Source organism: Pongo abelii, chromosome 23 (assembly GCF_028885655.2).
Source record: "Pongo abelii isolate AG06213 chromosome 23, NHGRI_mPonAbe1-v2.0_pri, whole genome shotgun sequence".
Classification (NCBI taxonomy): Eukaryota; Metazoa; Chordata; class Mammalia; order Primates; family Hominidae; genus Pongo; species Pongo abelii.
Window position 1 is genome coordinate 33,258,699 of NC_085929.1, and position 17,295 is coordinate 33,275,993.

Below are 17,295 nucleotides of genomic sequence, written 5' to 3' on the forward strand. Positions count from 1 at the left end.
GAGGATTGTCAGGAGGGCCCACAGGCAGACCTAGGTTTGACTCCTGGCTTTGCCACCTACTATCTATGTGCCACTGGGCAAGTCATACCACCTTTCTGGGGCTCAGTTTCCTTGTTCATAAAGTGAGGGATGTATTACCGACTCTAGGGCTGTTCTGGGAATAAATATTGAGTTGACACATGTGAAGCACTTACCACCATATCTGACATATAATTGAGGATGCATAAATATCTACTATATTTTTTTTCCCTGAGTTTTCTTGTTCAGCATTTTCTTTTAGTGACTTGGGGACAGCAGCCTCTGTGGACCAGAAAATTTCAAAACTCTCTCTGGATCCCTTGTAGGATAATACCCTCTCTTGTGATAATTTCATTGACATAATTGCCAAATAACCACCATTTGTTTTGTATTTTACTATCGTTCCTTAGTTCAAAAAAGCCTGCGAATGATTGATCTGGTGGAAGTATGAATTTATACATATAAATAATTAGGGTACAACACACTATGAGAATCGCGATCATTTGGACACCCACTGTTTTCCCAGGATGGGTGGGTAGAGAGCTAAAAGCAATGCGATCCCTGTCCCCAAAGAAATTCCAGTTTAGTGGAGAACCTGATGCAGAAATAAGACTGGAAGGGGCTAACTTTGACTGAAGGCTCCAGCTACGGCAGCCTCGTATGCTGAGCAGTGGGTTGCCACGTAGGAAGGTAGCTTATTCTGGGCCACCATTGGTGAGTTTTCAACCAGGCCTTTTCTCTCTCTGACACTCAGTTTCTTCAACTGCAAAGTGGGGATCATGGGGCATAGAAGACATCCTCGTTGGTTGTTGTGAAGATTCAGTGAGAGAGTGACCAGTTCTTAAAGCATTTCTTTGTCTTGAGTCATGAAGAATACATTTGTTGGACTCCACATTCCATTATGAGAAATACACATTCCATCATCTGAACTACTGGACAAGCGCTTGCGGCTGTCAGACACACAAATGGCCCCGTATGAACAGTTTGGCCACCACCATCTCTCTGGGTGCCAGATTGCCTGTGGCAGGAGTTGTGGCCGACCCTAAGTCCTCAGACTGGGGCTCACATCTAAGCCACATTTGCTGTACTGGGCCTGCCAGGACAGCTGGTTCCAAAGTCAACTGCATTCCCTGCTGAGGAGCCAGGGCTGAATTCTTCATCATAGCCTGGCTATGGCTTAGGCATTATAACTAATGCTGTGCTGACAGCCAGGTGGACAGCATGCCTAACTGGATGATGCTTCATCTGTCCTGACAGGGACAGCCCTGCAAATAGAATCTGAGGGATGGCAGGCCCATTGGAGTCATCATGTCCTTCCACTGAGTCTGGTGGGACCCTCTTCAGCTCATCTCAGACTGGAAGATGCCTGTCTTTTTTCTTTCTTGTAAGTCTCCACAGAGAAAGGGTAACTTTCCCCAGGACACTCTTTATTTTTCTTTTGGCAATGGTTAGTGCAGGGTTAAAAAGTTCTGGAGTCAGATCTGTGTTCAAATCTGGATTGAGCCACTCACAAGCTGTATGACCTTGGGCAAGTTACCCAACCTCTCTGAGCCTCAGTTCCCTTACCGTTAAAATAAAAGAGGAGAATGATGACCAGCTCCAAGAGTTGATGTGTGTTTCAGATGGAATAAGGATCACAGGAAATGCTCCAGGAATGGGAGGTGTGATTTTTTTGGGAGACACCAGGTCATCAAGGACAATTGCTCCGCCCCCTCCCTTGGTGTGCATGGGAATGGTGAGAGCTGCCCATCACTCGGGACAGGTATAGCTCTGTCCGGTTCCAGGGCTAGATAAGACCCCCTCTGAAGGGCCACTGGTGTCTTCTCCCAGGCCCTACTCAGGAGGCAGAGTAGCACAATGGGAGGACACAGGACTGAGGATCAGGGCTTGATTCCTAGCTGGGTGACCTTAGTACATCAAGTGCTTTCTGTAGGCCATAGCTGGTGGGGAAAGCCCTGGGTAGAGCTTTAAAAAATAGCCATGTTTGTGTTTGTGTTTCTCAAACTACACTTCAGGCATCAGAAGTGCCTCAGATGTGGCTGTGCTCACCGCCATGCCCAGCCTCCATTAAAAATAGATTTGTGGCTGAATGCAGTGGCTCATGCCTGTCATCTCAGCACTTTGGGAGGCTGAAGTAAAAGGGTTGCTTGAGGCCACAAGTTCTAGATCAGCTTGGGCAATGTAGTGAGATCCCATCTCTACAAAAATATTTTAAAAATTAACCAGGGATGGTGGCTCACATCTGTAGTCTCAGCTACTCAAAAGGCAAAACAAGAGGATCGTTTGAGCTCAGGAATTTGAGGCTGCAATGAGCTATGGTCGTACCACTGCACTCCAGCCTGAGTGACAGAGTGAGACCTCATCTCTAAAAAATTAGAAAAATAAAAAATAGATTTGTGCTCCAAGTAAAAGCTTAACAAGCTTCTGTTGCCAGCAGACTCTAGGTTTACCTGGAGGAGGTGGGGATTATATTCTGCCTCCAGCACCGTGTCCCTCAAAGGCACCCAATGGTAAGTGTCCTCCATGGCTCCCTGTTGCTTGTTGAGAGTCAGGCCTTCGCTGGGCACTCAAGGCTTCTCCAAGCTGACCTGCCCCCTCCAGCTCACTCCCACACTTTGGTGCTCCAGTTATTCAACTCCTGCTTTTGCTGTGGCCCAACATTTCCTTTTGCTCACTGCAATTCCCTCCACCTTGAAAGCTGTTCATCTGCTTCTCCATGGAGTCCCATTCTTTTTTTTTTTTTTTGACCTAAATTGTTTGTTAGGTATGAATTTTACAAACTTCACTTATATTAGTGGTAAAGGTGGAGCTGGAGAGTACTGTGCCTTCTCTAAGCTGCCCAGCGAGAACCACCAATAGTGTGGTGGAACTTACGGCCCTTTCCAAGGCCACGGCTCTTTCGGCCTGCAGATGTCAGCCCACGCATCTCCCTGTGCTTGTGGACTGGTTTGGTGATCCACTGGGTGTCAGGATTTCTTCTGATAGATTTATGGAATGGATCAATGAAGAGAACCTCAAAAAATTTGTATGTGGAATCTTCACCAACCCAATAAGAATTCAGGACTCTCAGAGCCCCACAGTGGCGTCCAGCTCACTCCTCTGCAACGGACTGAAGGCTTTGAGCAAACTTTAGCTGGTTAACACCATGATGGACAGGCTTGCCGTAAGTTGCACCCGTAGGAACTGGGCGTTTTCGGCCACCACGGCGAACACGAATCCAATATATAACGTAACCTTGCTTGGCCTTGTAGCCCAGTCGGCAAGCTTTATCAGGCCGGGTGGGGCGGGGAGCCCTGTGGAGAGCAGAGAGCTGGCAGTAGTGCCAGCAGTGGACCCTCAGAAGAAAGCCCATGACATCAGACTGCTTCTTTCTCCATAGCTCCTGGATGTACTTGTATGCACCCGTCTTGGCTTACCTGATGGCTGCCGCCGGACTGGAGTCCCATTCTTTACTTATTCTTTAGACCACATTGAAATGTCCTCTCACATCAGAAGGTTTCTATTTTGAGCTCTCCAGGGAGAGGTCAGCAATTATTCATGCATTCCAGTGCTGCATTTGTGGAATGCTTACTATGTGCCAGACGTGGGGGATAAAGGGTGAACAAAAAGAGACACAGTCTCTAACTTCATGGAGTTTATATCCTGTTCAAAACAGAGAGTTAATCAAATACAGACACAATTGAGTATGTATTTAGAAATCTAAATTAGTGCCCCTAATGAAACAAGTTCTAGCAGAATGCTTAACAAGGGATCTGACTAAATTGGTGTATTAGAAGGGGCTTCCCTAAAGAAGGGATGCTGAAGTTTCAGGTCCAGTTAGCCAGGTGAGTGCGGAATAGGGAGGGCAGCATGTGCAAAGGTTCTGTGGCAGGAATGATGGTGTACAGTGACTGCCCATCTTGGTCTACCCTAGGCAGTCCCTATTGTCCTGGCTTATTGATTAATAGCATTCTCTTCCTTTCTCCAAAGTGGCCTGGTTTGGAAGGTAAATTATATGGTTGACTAACTGAATAAAAAGAAGCTGGCTGGGCACAGTGTCTCATGGCTGTAATCCCAGCACATTGAGAGATGGAGGTGGGTGGATCATGAGGTCAAGAGTTTGAGACCAGCCTGACCAACATGGTGAAACTCCGTGTTTACTAAAAGTACAAAAATTAGCTGGGTGTGGTGGTTCATGCCTGTAATTCCAGTTACTCAGGAGGCTGAGGCAGGAGAATCGCTTGAACTTGGGAGGCAGAGGTTGCAGTGAGCCGAGATCACGCCATTGCACTTCAGCCTGGGTGCAAAGTGAGACTCCATGTCAAAAAAAAAAAAAAAAAAAAAAGCCTGGAGTGTCAGGACTGCCATGCTGGAGAGGTTGGCAGGGACTAGACCACATAGTCCTTGAAGGCTGGAGAAGGAGATCATTATTTTGCTTAAGAATAATGAGACACCATTCACCATTGAAGGGTTTCAGACAGGGTGTGCCAGCATATTCTCTACTTTTCAAAACAACTTCCCCCTTCTCTGTTCTCCCAAAGTGTTTTTGGTGCCTGCTCTCTTGAGGATCCACCTTGCATATTATGGGTTGTCGTTTCCATAGTTCTCTCCCTAGACTGTGAGCTTTGTGAGGGACAGAAGGAACCTCTTCTGGACGATGCTGCATGTCCTTCTCCTTCCTGCTTGCTGAGTGTTAGGTAGGAACAAATTTATGGAGGATCTCCCATGGCTTCAAAGCTGGAGCTTCATTGGGTAGTTTATGTGAATAATAAATTAACTTCTATTATGTTTGAGCCATTATAAATGACTAGGAAATATTCAAAGGGAAAATACTAGCTACTGTGCATTGAGCTCTTGGCCTATGTTAGGCCTTGCACACTTTATACACACTATTTCATTTAATCTGAAAATAATTACTTCATGGATAAGGAAACAAAGATTCACAGAGGTGACTTGCGCAAGGCTACACAGTGAATGAGCTGGGATTTAAACCAAGAATGTCTGACTTAAAAGCCAAAGCTGGGCCTATCATGCCTGTAATCCTAGCACTTTAAGATGCCGAGGTGGGTGGATCACGAGGTCAAGAGATCAAGACCATCCTGGCCAACATGGTGAAACTCTGCCTCTACTAAAAATACAAAAAATTAGCTAGGTGTGGTGGTGCACGCCTGTAGTCCCAGCTACTCGGGAGGCTGAGGAAGGAGAATCGCTTGAACCCGGCAGGTGGAGGTTTCAGTGAGCTGAGATCGTGCCACTGCACTCCAGCCTGGCGACAGAGTGAAACACCATCTAAAAAAAAATAATCCAAAGCTCTTAAAACAGCAACCATGAATTTAGCAGCCCTCAATTTCTCCATTTGTGGGAGCAGAGAGAATCTCCCCACTCTGTGGATCCAGAGATGAGGTTGGCCATTGTCCTGCTAGGCAGAGCTTCACCAGAGCAGATGCTGGGGTAAGGGAGGTGTGTGGGAGAGACAGGGGCATCCCACACCCGCAGTCATAGCCTCTGGTCCCATGTCTACATCAAGTACCCAGCTCAGACAGGGGGCGGTGGTATTTCTTTCACCCGCCTGCAGTTTGGCAGGTTCCTCAAAGAGAAATGCTCTTAGATTCATTTAAAAGTCTAAGTAGGGACAGCACAAATTATTAGTGTTTGAAATATTTATAAAGTCTCTTGTTTGCCATGGCATAGGAGGTGATAGACCACAAATAAAAGAAAACCGCAGATGCACCACGCATGGAGTGAGACGGAGAGGGGCAGGAATGTTGTCTGCCTGCTGCCGCCTCATTTTTGAAGGCTGCTAAGCCAGGTGAATTTTCATTCTGTGTTTCCTGAAACTGACTTCCTTTCTACGGCTCTGTTCACCTCTCACTCCCACAAACCATGAACATTAGGGCAAGCTGGGGGAAACGCAGATGAAATCACTCTGTTTTTATTTTTGTTTTTTTGAGAAAGGGTTTCACTCCTGTCACCCAGACTGGAGTGCAATGGCATGGTCTCGGCTCACTGCAACCTCTGTCTCCTGGGCTCAAGCAATTCTCCTGCCTCAGCCTCCCAAGTAGCTGCAACTACAGTTGCATGCCACTGTGCCCGGCTAATTTTTGTATTTTTGTAGAGACAGGGTTTTGCTGTGTTGCCCAGGCTGGTCTTGAACTGGGCTCAAGCGATCTGCCAACCTCAGCCTCCCAAAGTACTGGGATTACAGGCATGAGCCACTGCACCGGGCCAGAAACACTATTTTAAAGTTTTTCTGGGAGTCTAAAATAATATCAAAATTAAAAAGTTTAAAAAACACACACACACAACATAAACTTATACAGTGTTTAAGTTGGGGAAAAAAACATGGAGAAAAATAAATGTGCTTTTCTGATTTAACAGATGTCACCCAGTGAGTCAAGGATGAAAACTGAGGTCGTCCATCTGACTTCCAGCCCAGACCTCTCCTTTTGCTGATCTTTAGCCACTTAAATGCACATGCTAATAATTTAGAAAATAGGTGCTTAGGTCCCGCTTTGGGAATTATATGGCTTGAATGTGTTCATTGATGTGCATACGTACATACATCTGTTTATACATGTATATGCATTCATTCACCCATATCAGTTAATGAATGAATGAATTCATTTGTTCACTCATTTACTAACTCAACAAATACTATGCTATGTGCAGGAGATGCAGCAGTGAGCAAGAGAGATTTGGCCCTGCCTTTCCTGAGCTAGTAAAAGACATGGTTTCAGGTAACATCTTGCGCTTGCAGTTGATTCCACGAGGAGCTCTGGAGTGTGACTTGCACCCTAGAGTTGTCCCGCCTTGGAGTAAAGAGGCTGGCCTTTTGTACCCTTGTATTAGTCAATTATTGGCTACATGACAGCAATGTAGCCAACTGGTGCAGAGGGGATGGTGCACCCTCCCCAGGATTTCCAGGTAAGGCAGCTCCTGTCAGTGGAGGGCAATGTTAGCTGTGGGATGCTGCTGTGTTAGCAGCAAACATTCACCACAGCGGGGGGCTGGACTTACCAATGTACATTACCAGTTTAATATACATTTAATATACAACACCAGTTTAATGCACATTTAATGTACAATCAAGGAGGTTGGATGCATTGACCTTTCAAATGGGATCTGAGTGGGGCGCCAATGGCATCTACTATGTGAGAGACGGGGCTTTATCCTACTGGGAAAGTGGGGGAGGCAATCTAGAATTCACACTTCTGTGTGATCTCAATTTGAGGGATGAGGGAGCTGGGCTATTTACCCACCAACTCCTGGCAGCCCTTACTGAAAGTGACTCCCGGGGAGGTTAATTCTCAGTGTGGCCTGTGTGTAGCCACAGAGAGCTCCAGCAGCAGACAGAGTCATGTGCTGGAAGGTAGAGATTGGGCAGATGTGCTTGGAAGTGGGGAGCATTATGGAAATGTGGGTGTGTGGGATGCCAAGATCATCTGTTCCAGGTGGCCTGGACCAATCAGACTTATCCCCCAGAAATGTGGAATGAGGAAGCTGGTGGAAGCTTGGAGTCTCAGGTCAGCTGAGGACCAGAGCAAGGAAATGACAGCTGTGGCTGGAGTGGTCATCATGGCCTTTTGTGTGGTGAAAATGTACGGGCATAAAGGTAAGGTGTCATCAGCATTAATGGCCAGGACAGATGGGGAGTAGGGAGCTGTGTGCATGGAGATGCTGGGGAATCACTTGGGCAAGGGGGTAGCTGGCTAGGGACCATTCTGATTATTCTTTCATTTGTTCATTCATTCTACAGATATTTATTGAGATTATTGAGATTATGATGTGCCAAGCATTGTGCTCAATGCGGGGAATGTGAAGGAGGAATAAAACAGACAGGGTCCTTGCTCCCTTGGAGTTTATATTATATGTGTGTGTGGGGGTGGGGGTGGGGGCAGGTAGGAGGGGGGATAAGTAAATAAATGAACAAGATAATCAGAGATTCAGGTACATTTAGTGTAAAGGAAACCCAACAGGGTGCAAGGTGGAGAGTATCTGATGATGAGGGTACTTTCAACAGGTGATCATAGGCAAATTCTGACCATCCCCACTTTACAGGTGAGGAAACCGAGGCTTTGAGAGGGTAAGGAACTTGCCCAAGTGCATTCAGCTGGCAAGCGGCCCTTTCTGTAGATCCCCTCTGTCTCTCTGTAATACCTTCTACTCCTTGGCTCTGGGTTAATTCCTTGAGCCAACAGAGATTAGATCCACTCTTTCTGCTTTCCCTATCAGTGATTTTACAATTTGGAGAGCAGGACACTGATCCTCCTGAGTCCCTGCCCAGACCCTTCTGGGCATGCACTGGCCTGGGATGAGCTGTGACTCACAGCTTTGAGGCCAGCCTCACATTGCAACTGTCAGGGTCCAGGAGAGTAGAGTGGCTCTGGGGACAGGGAGGCTCGTCTCGGCCCACCATTCGTTCACTGTGGGACCTTGGGCGAATGACCTCACTTCTCCAAGTCCCAGTTTCCTCCTCTGTCACATGCCGACACCAGTTGTCTCTACCTCCTGGCACTATTATGAAGATTAAACGAGCTAACACTTGTGTAGGACTTGGCGCCGTGCCCAGCACAGTAAACACTCGCATCAAACTCAGTGGGGGCAGCTGCTGCCCCCAAATATTCTGATCACCTGTCGGAGGGTCTGAAGGGGCAGGGGAAGGCAGGCACTCTCAGTCCTGGTCTTTAAGACCCTCAGCCCCTGAGTGACCCTGAACCGGAGCCGGGGGTGGAGAAGAGGCAATTTTCCGACTTTGGGTCAGGACTGCCAAAGCCAATTAGGGAAGTCAGACGGGCGGCAGCCTCCAGCACCCAAGCAAACCGATGTAGCAGCCAGCGGAGGGGCCAGCTCACTCTGACCTTAAACCCGAACGCTCCTGCCCACATCTGCAGCTAAATAAACCAAGTAAATCATGCTGGCAGCTAGATAATTAAATAATTATCAGGCACTTAATAACAAGGAGTGGGTGTTCTGAATTACCATATTAGACAGTGTCTTTGAGGACTAATTGTTGCATTACATCAGAGTTACTCATTCATTATTCTTGTCATTTCGGGTGATAATTTGCACTTTAGGAGACAGCGACAATTTTAGCAGGCAATTAGAGACGTGTCAGGCCTGGCCCCGTGAGTTACTGTCACAATTATTGCCTTTTTTTCCAGGGTCCTCATTTGCAGTCGTGTATTTAAGGGGATTTGGGTAATTCCAGGCCTGGGCAAAACAACCAACCCACAGGATAGTGGCAGGGTGAGGACACAGCAGCCGCCATCATTGGAGCAAGGAAGGGGCGGCTTTCCCAGAAGTGGTGGTGCGGAGCTCGGGCCAGCAGGCAGAGCTGAGCAGGGCTGTCGGAGCCACATCCAGTCACTGAAAATGAGCGTTCTACCTCCCAAGTAGTTCGTGACGCTGCCTGTTCCTCACTTGGCTTCTTGTCACCCACTCAACCTAGGCTTTTATTACTGCTTTCCTGAACCTTTGCGATGAGTTCTTCCCAGGCCTTGGGGAGGCAGAAAGGAGGAGAGAACGAGAAGGGAGAACAGAGAAGAGGAGAGGGGAAGGAATAAAAGAGAGGAATGAAAAAAGGTGTAGAAATCATGTTTTTCACTTTCTGTCTTTGATGATGCTTGGGAATTGTGGAGGTCTTGAGGATCCAGGGAGGGAGTGCCCCTCCCAGGGTTAGGTAATTCCTAGAGATAGCAAACCACTTCCCTTCTGAGCAAGCCTTTGGTATGCAAACCAACCAATCCTGAGTCTTTTTTTCAACCTCCTGCCCTCCAGGACACTATCACCCTGTTCCAAATCACCCCAGGACCAGGAACCAGACAACTAGGGACTGCCCCTATAGCCCAGAGTCAGCCGAAATTATTCAAAATGGCCAGTGCTAAGTCTGCCTACCTTGGCTCACCTGTTCTTTCCAGCAAAATCCATGATATTGTTATCATTAGTAGTATTACTGTTTTTCAGACAAGGTCTCACTCTGTTTCCCAGGCTGGAGTACAGTGGCACAATCTTGGCTCACTGAAACCTCTGCCTCCCAGGCTGAAAAGATCCTCCCACTTCAGCCTCCCAAATAGCTGGGAGGACAGCGTGCACCACCGTGCCAGGCTAAATTTTTTGTACTTCTTGTAGAGGCTGGGTTTCACCATGTTGCCCAGGCTAGTCTCAAACTCCTGGGCTCAAGAGACCTGCCTGCCTCGGCCTCCCAAAGTGCTGGGATTATAGGCGTGAGCCACCATGCCCAGCCTATTATTATTATTATTATTTTATTTTGGCCACCATCAACTGAGAAAACAAAATCCATGATAAAGGCCCTGGCCTGTGCTTTCCCCTGGCTTCTTCTGCCCTGTGTAATGTGTTACGCCCCCTCCTCTTGGGAACTGTGAGTAATAAATTATCTTTTCAGTAGCAGTCATCTTCCTGCTGTGTGGGTCTCACCTAAATAAAAACAAAATCCTGTGTGCAAAATAGAAAAGAATATAGGAAACAAGAGAATAGAAGAAGGAAGAGAAAAATGAAAGAAAAGAAAGAAGAGAGGGAGACGGAGAGAGAAATAAGAGAGAAAAGGGAACGGGAGAAAAAAGTTTGAAAGAAGGAGAGAGAAGACTGGAGAAAATAAAGAGGGAGAAAGAGATGAGAAAAGGGAAAAATCGATGTGGAAAGGAAGGAAAGGAGGGAGAGGGAGAAAGAGATGGGGGAGAAATGGAGGAAGAAGGGGAAGACTGGAGGGAAGGTTGCATGTGAAAGTTATATATGAGACCAACATTTTTTTTTTCCATTGCTTGGAGTGTTTACTTTTTGGTGAAATCCAATGTCTGGGTTCATTTACCCACAGCTGACTCACTTGACCCTGGGTAACTTCAGAACAGACACCACGAATCAATGACTCAGAATAGGCCCTCAGAAAATATTTTTGACTGGCTCCACAGTGTGAATCAAGAATAATAAAGCACGATTAAATACAAATGTGAAACTCCACAGAAAGAGAAGAGTTTCAGCTTCAAAGCAATGACTTCTCAGCTCTGTCCTTAGCAATTAGACAGGAAGAGACTGCAGTGGCTGAATTGGGCCTCCTTTTTCCTTGGCTTAGACTTGGAAGGAATTATCGGCTCAGAATGCATGCTGCCAGGAGAGAGGGCAGCTGCTGGAGGGATGTGTGGCTCAATAACAGTCAGAGGTAGTAAAACTCCGTGCCTCAGAATGTGGGCCTGGAGTCTCAGCTCCACTACTTATTAGCTGTGTGACCTTGGGCAAGTCACATTTCTGAAATCATAATTTTCTCGTCTCAAGGTTGATGTGCTAGCAGGCTTTGCTGAGCTTTAACAAAAGCAAGTCTATAAAGAATTATGGGCCAGGCACTGTGGCTCACACCTGTAATGCTACACTTTGGGAGGATCGCTTGAGGCCAGGAGTTTGAAACCAGCCTGGGCAAGTAGTGAGACTCCCATCTCTACAAAAACTAGAAAAACTAGCTGGGTATGGTGACAAGCACCTGTAGTGCCAGATACTTGGGAGACTGAGGGGGAAGATCTCTTGAGCTTAGGAGTTGGAGGCTGCAGTGAGCTCTGACTGAACCATTGCACTCCAACCTGGGTGGCAGAGTGAGACCTTTACTCTCCACTAAAAAAATGCATAGGACCTGATGCAAAGCAAGTATTTCTGGGTAAGTGGGAGCTACTGTTTTATTATTATTATTTTAAATTTGATTTAGTGTATGGTTATCTGTCCCTGTATGGCTTTGATCTGAACCCACCATCTCCCTAGTCCTATTGGGTTAGAAGATGATTCTGGTGTTTGGGCCGGTTCCCTCTGGCACTGGGACTGGCCCTTCCTAAGATGGTTCCTCTGAGGGTTAGGATTCTCCGTTGACCTCACTCCTTGAGGCATGCTACCCCAAACATCACAAGTCCACTCCCTGGCTGGGAAGCAGAAGGAAGGGCCATCTACAACATGCACTCAGCATCCACTGCATGGCAAGCCTCATGCCAACCACATAACATTCGTCACTTTGTTAAGCCTCACAGTAGCCTCTGAAGTAGGGACAATTAATCTATTCCCATTTTACACATGAGACAGGCAAAGACAGGTAGAATAGGTTCTTTAGGGTGATACAGCCACTCAATGGCAGAGTCAAGATTTGAGCCTGACTCAGGATCTTTTTGCGTCTTCCCTGTCTCCTAAGATGCAATATTATTACCTGATGTGGTCACCCCACAGGTGAAAAACTCAAACAGTGCTTTGAACCCATTTCTGCAGCAAGAGTTGGCTTCATACACAAAATGGGTTTTTCCCAAATGTGTAAAAAATTATATTTGAAGAAAACCACAAACCATTATGTAAAAAGTAAAAGTGACTGTGGACAATGCATTTTAAGGATATGTATAACATATATAAATCTGTGTATATATATATACATATATACACTCACACACATACATCCTACACGCACGCACACACACATATATACATAAGCTAAATGGAGTTAATTAAGTTAAAACCACAGTAAATCTGACATTTATATTAACACGATGGTCAAAACTGTAGGAAATATAGTATTTTGAAAAAGAATAAATCCAGCCAATTACAGATTTATGTTGACGCCAGCACAGTTACCACCGTTTTACAATAATCATTGATCAATCAACGTTTTATGACAAAACTATAATTTTCACGTGTTTCACCCTCACCTAAAAGTTTCCTCGTTTGCTTAATTCCCAGAATGTGATTCCATAAATCTTTCTCTTTGCGATATTAAGTAGATAATAAGAATGCCGTGTAAGATTTGCTTATGGTTTAAACCACAGTTGCAAATGATTTATAATTAGGGCCAAATCTAAGACAAAACATTATTAAAGTCAAAACCTGCTGTAAATTGGTGCGGTCGGCTTGGGCATTTAGGAATTTATTGGGGTTTAATGACAGTATTTCCTCTGGTGATTTCCACGGGGTCTGCTGACACCAAGGGGAGATATTTATGATTAAGGGAAAGCTACAGAACTACCGGGGTGTCCCTGGTGGCATCAGCCAAGGGGACTGCCAGGCCTGACTCCGTGTGTCATCATCAAAGGCAAAACCCTCAGTGTGGTTCTCTCTAGGCATGTCAGCCACCACTGAGGGGCTCAGAGTCCACCCTGCTCTTCCCACGGGCCGATCTCCTTGGAGTTTTCAGCTGAAGAAGTTTCTTGGAACAAATCAGACCATTAGAGTGTCACTTGTGCAACATGGGTTTATTGAGCACCTACTATGTGCAAGGTCCTGGGGATACAGTGGTCAACTAATGAAGCAAATATCCCTGCTCTCATAGCGTTGTGGAGAAGAGACCTCATCCTCTACACATAGGAGGTAAGGCGGCGGAGGCCAATGTAGGTGGGAGGTTGGAGAGATGCGGGTAATCGGTGAGAGGGAAGCTGGTAGGAAGTGGGAGAGAAGCTAGGCTGGTGGATAGTGGGAAGGGAGGTTGGTGGGAGGTGAGGGGGAAGTTACAGGGATACAGGGGAGGCTGGTAAGGGGTGGGAGGGAGGATGTAGAGTCCATTTAAAATAAAGTTGTCAAGGAAGGCCCCCTGGAGGAGATGGTGTTTCCTTTGTTTTAGGGGTGGAGGAGTGAGCCAGGGTCTGTCTGGGGAAAGAGCATTGGTAGATCTCTTTCTGAGGAGGAGAGATCAGTAAATGCAGAGGCTGTGAGAAGACAGCATCCCAGCACACATAAGTAACAGGGAAGAGCCCAGTGTGACTGCGAAGAGTGAGTGATGGGGGGATCGGGGAGTGGAGTCAGGGCTCAGGCCATGCGCTGCCAAGACCTTGGATTTCTGGTGATGGGGAGGCCATAGGGGAGGGTTGAACCAGGTGGTGACCTACTCAGACATTTCAAAAATAATTGTTTTGGATACTGTCTGGACAAATGACTGTAGGGCCAGGAGCAAGATCGGAGGCATTCCTGCTATCCAGGTGGGAAAGGAAGGTGGCCAAGACCAAGAGGTAGAGAGAGGGAGAGATGAGTGCACTTGAAGTCATTTTTGGAGTGGAGCTGCCAGGACTTGTTGATGAATTGGACATTGGATGTGACAAGGAGGGAGGAATAAAGGTTGGGTCGTTTGAGTGAAGGTTGAGTTGTTTTAGGTCGGAGCACCTATTTGCATGATGGTGCCTGTTCCTGAAATGAGGACTGGAGGTGATACCAGGTTAGAGAAAGAGTGGCATAGGATATAGATTTTGGCGAGGGGTTGTGAAGCTTGAGATGCCGTTAGTTTCCAAATGGAGAGGTCAAGGGAGCAGGTGACTATGTGAGTCTGACCTCTTTTGGGAGAGAGGTCAGGCTGGAGTGAGAAAATATGAAGGCATCAGCCTAAGGATGGGTTTAAGCCATGAGGTCACCAAGAACTGAGGACAGATAAGTACAAGGGAACATCTGCAGCTGAGTCCTCAAGCCTGCAACATTTAGGCATTGGGGGAAAGGAGAAGCACCCAATAGTGGACATCCAGAAGGAGATTTCACTGACATTGGAGGAAACCCAAGAGCACGTGGTGTCCTTGGAGAGAACATAAACCCAACCCACAAAGTTGAAGTCATCAGTGGTATCAAATATGAGAGATCAAGTAAGATGAACAATGGACTCTTGAATACTGGCTTTGGAAACATGATGGTCTTCGGCCACCTGGACATCAAAAGTTCTGAATTCTTGGACTGCACTTTGAGATTTTTTCATCAACCTCCCTGCAGGACATTTCAAGAATCAATAGTGTCAAAATTGCTTAATTTCTTGGAGACCTGTTTTTGAAGAGCATCCTCTACTGCATGACAACTGCCTTGGTATGAGCACCTAGGAGGTATTGCTTCCAGGGGAATATCAAGGAAATCTGCTTCTTTTGAATAACTGACTATATTTTCCATCTTTAAACACATAGATTCCTATTCCCTTCTTTGCTTTGGCCACCAGTTGCTTAGCAACTGCATCCAGACAGTGTATTTTGTGTGCCAAACTCATTCTTGGTTCCATCCTATTTTTTATTCTCATTTTCCCTTTGCCCTGGTTACCTTCTCTATTTTATTTTAATCCTCTTGTAATGTGCACTTTTCTCTCTAACGTGTGTATTTCTGGTGTGTAATCACTGTAAATTTCTTTGGAACCAAATGGGGGTAAATAGTGTGACAAATGCCAAATGTTATGACTGTTACGTAGATACCCCTGAGCCTTGATTAAGAACCCGCATGCATCCTGATGGGGAGAAAAGAGACCTGGGTGTGGAGCCAGGAGGTATTTATTCTAGTTCTGGCTCTGTCCCTAAATAGCTGGGTGACCCTGGCAAATCTAGTCCCCTCTCTGAATCTCAGCTACTTCCATTATCACACACAGGGATTATACTAGCTTGGGATTAGCAAACAAGAGGCGCCCATGCACTGACCATCACCTAGTTCCATAGCGGACATCACTCATCAGTTAGGCACTCTTTGGCACTGGGCTTAAACAAGACATCAGAATCCTTCTTAACACCGTACCTCAGGCCACGGCTACCGGTTAATGGGAGTTGGCATGCTAAAGGAGGCCTGTTTGTACTATGGGACTAAGTAACATTTCCATGTGAGATTGATTGTTGCTGATGAACTAGAACCCTAGTACCATCTGTAGTGGCTGGCATTCTATTGTCCACATGATTGCATTTCAAAGCAGAGGGGATGGAAAGGCATTGTGGGAAGGCTCTATAATAATTATATAAAATTATAAAGTATACCATGTATATCCTAGCATTTGCCATTGGATATATGAATATATCCTTAAGTATGTCCATAGAGGGTATGGTCAGACCATACTTTGTGTTTACTTAAGCTGAGCGTTTAGGACCTCAGGATATACAGGCTCACTGAATGCTAAATCTCAGAGATAATGATTTGCCTTCTATTGGAATAAGCAAACTCATGTAATTTCCATGATCACTAAAATGTATTGTTTTTTGTTTTTTCTTTCCAAATAGAAATAAAGACATAATCTAACATTTCTGTTTAAATCACCCTTCACATGTCTGGGAAAAAAGAAAAAAAAAACCTTAATAGAGAAACTGGGAAACTAACTTTTAATTAATTAATTGATGTTCAAAAAATTCCCTGTTGCCTAGTGTAATTGAGTGTATCTATGTCTATGTTCTTCGAGATTCACAGAGCCATAACTATGTGACTCACACAGTACTAAGACCTCCCTAATTAATTCCTTCCTATAACCCTTTGAGGTGGCTAATTTTATTGTTCCCATTTTAGCACTGAGAAAATTGAGGCTCAGAGAGTGACCAGTTCAAAGTGCTTTCAAAAACCATCTTCAGAGATATCTCCACTATAACAAAATCCTCACCAAAAACTTACAAGAATTATGGCTTCCTATCCTCGTTTTTGAAACCTCAATGAGAAATTGATGGCTGCAGTAGAGATTCTGTCAACAGGCTTTTATCTCAGAAAGAGGGTGATATTTTCTACATTTTCCCATTTCCCCATTTAATCCCCCTTCAATCTGAGAGCTAGGCATGGTTGTGATACCCCTTTTACAGATGAGAATAAAAAGGCTTTGAAAGTGGTGCCTTGCCAAAACTTATAGATTTGAACCCGTGCATGACTCCAGATCCTCTTCTCCAGGATAAACTGCCTTTCAGGATGAACTGTCCTTCTCAGGACTAAGTGCAGGCGTATATTACTTCTTTGCAGAAATGAAAATGAAGGAACAAGATGATGATGGGGATTTCCAAATGTAGGTCCTTTATTCAGATGCCAGGTTGCTGGGGGAGGAGGGAGGAGATTTGGCCATCAGGAAAGACTTGGTGTCAGACGGCTGTTTGCATATGGTGATCTTGGTTTCTTGTAGCCAGTGACAAGTGGGTTACCAGGTTCTGCGGGCAGAAATATATTTTGGGATTCACTCTGGCCCAGGCACTATGGACAATAAATATTTCCTGAATAAATGATGGTTGAATAAGTGAATGAACAAATGAATGACAGCCCTGCTTGTTATCACCCCAGCAAATGTCCGACATCTTGCATCTTTCAAAAACCCATTTACGACGCCAAGCCCTAGAGGCCTTGCCTGCTCTGCCCCCAGATTCCAGCCTCTCTCCCATCTCTGTTTGGGGAGCCGCATCCAGGAGATTTGCTGCAGCAGCAGGAACCGGCTGACAACACAATTCTTCCTGTTTCCAGGGAAAGCCTTTATTTTGCTTTGTTCTGCACTTGAAGGGAGCATGCACAAGGCTGCCAGAACAGCTCAGCTACTTTAGGCTGTGCTGTTTGGAACGAGGGATGTTAAGCAGAAAGGCCCAGGCTGAT

General features: G+C 45.8%; 1 pseudogene; it reads right to left on the reverse strand.

Annotated features, from left to right (window-relative positions):
- Positions 1-2,809: 2,809 nt before the first annotated feature.
- On the reverse strand, positions 2,810-7,024 carry LOC100939221 (large ribosomal subunit protein eL15-like; annotated as a pseudogene).
- Positions 7,025-17,295: the final 10,271 nt, after the last annotated feature.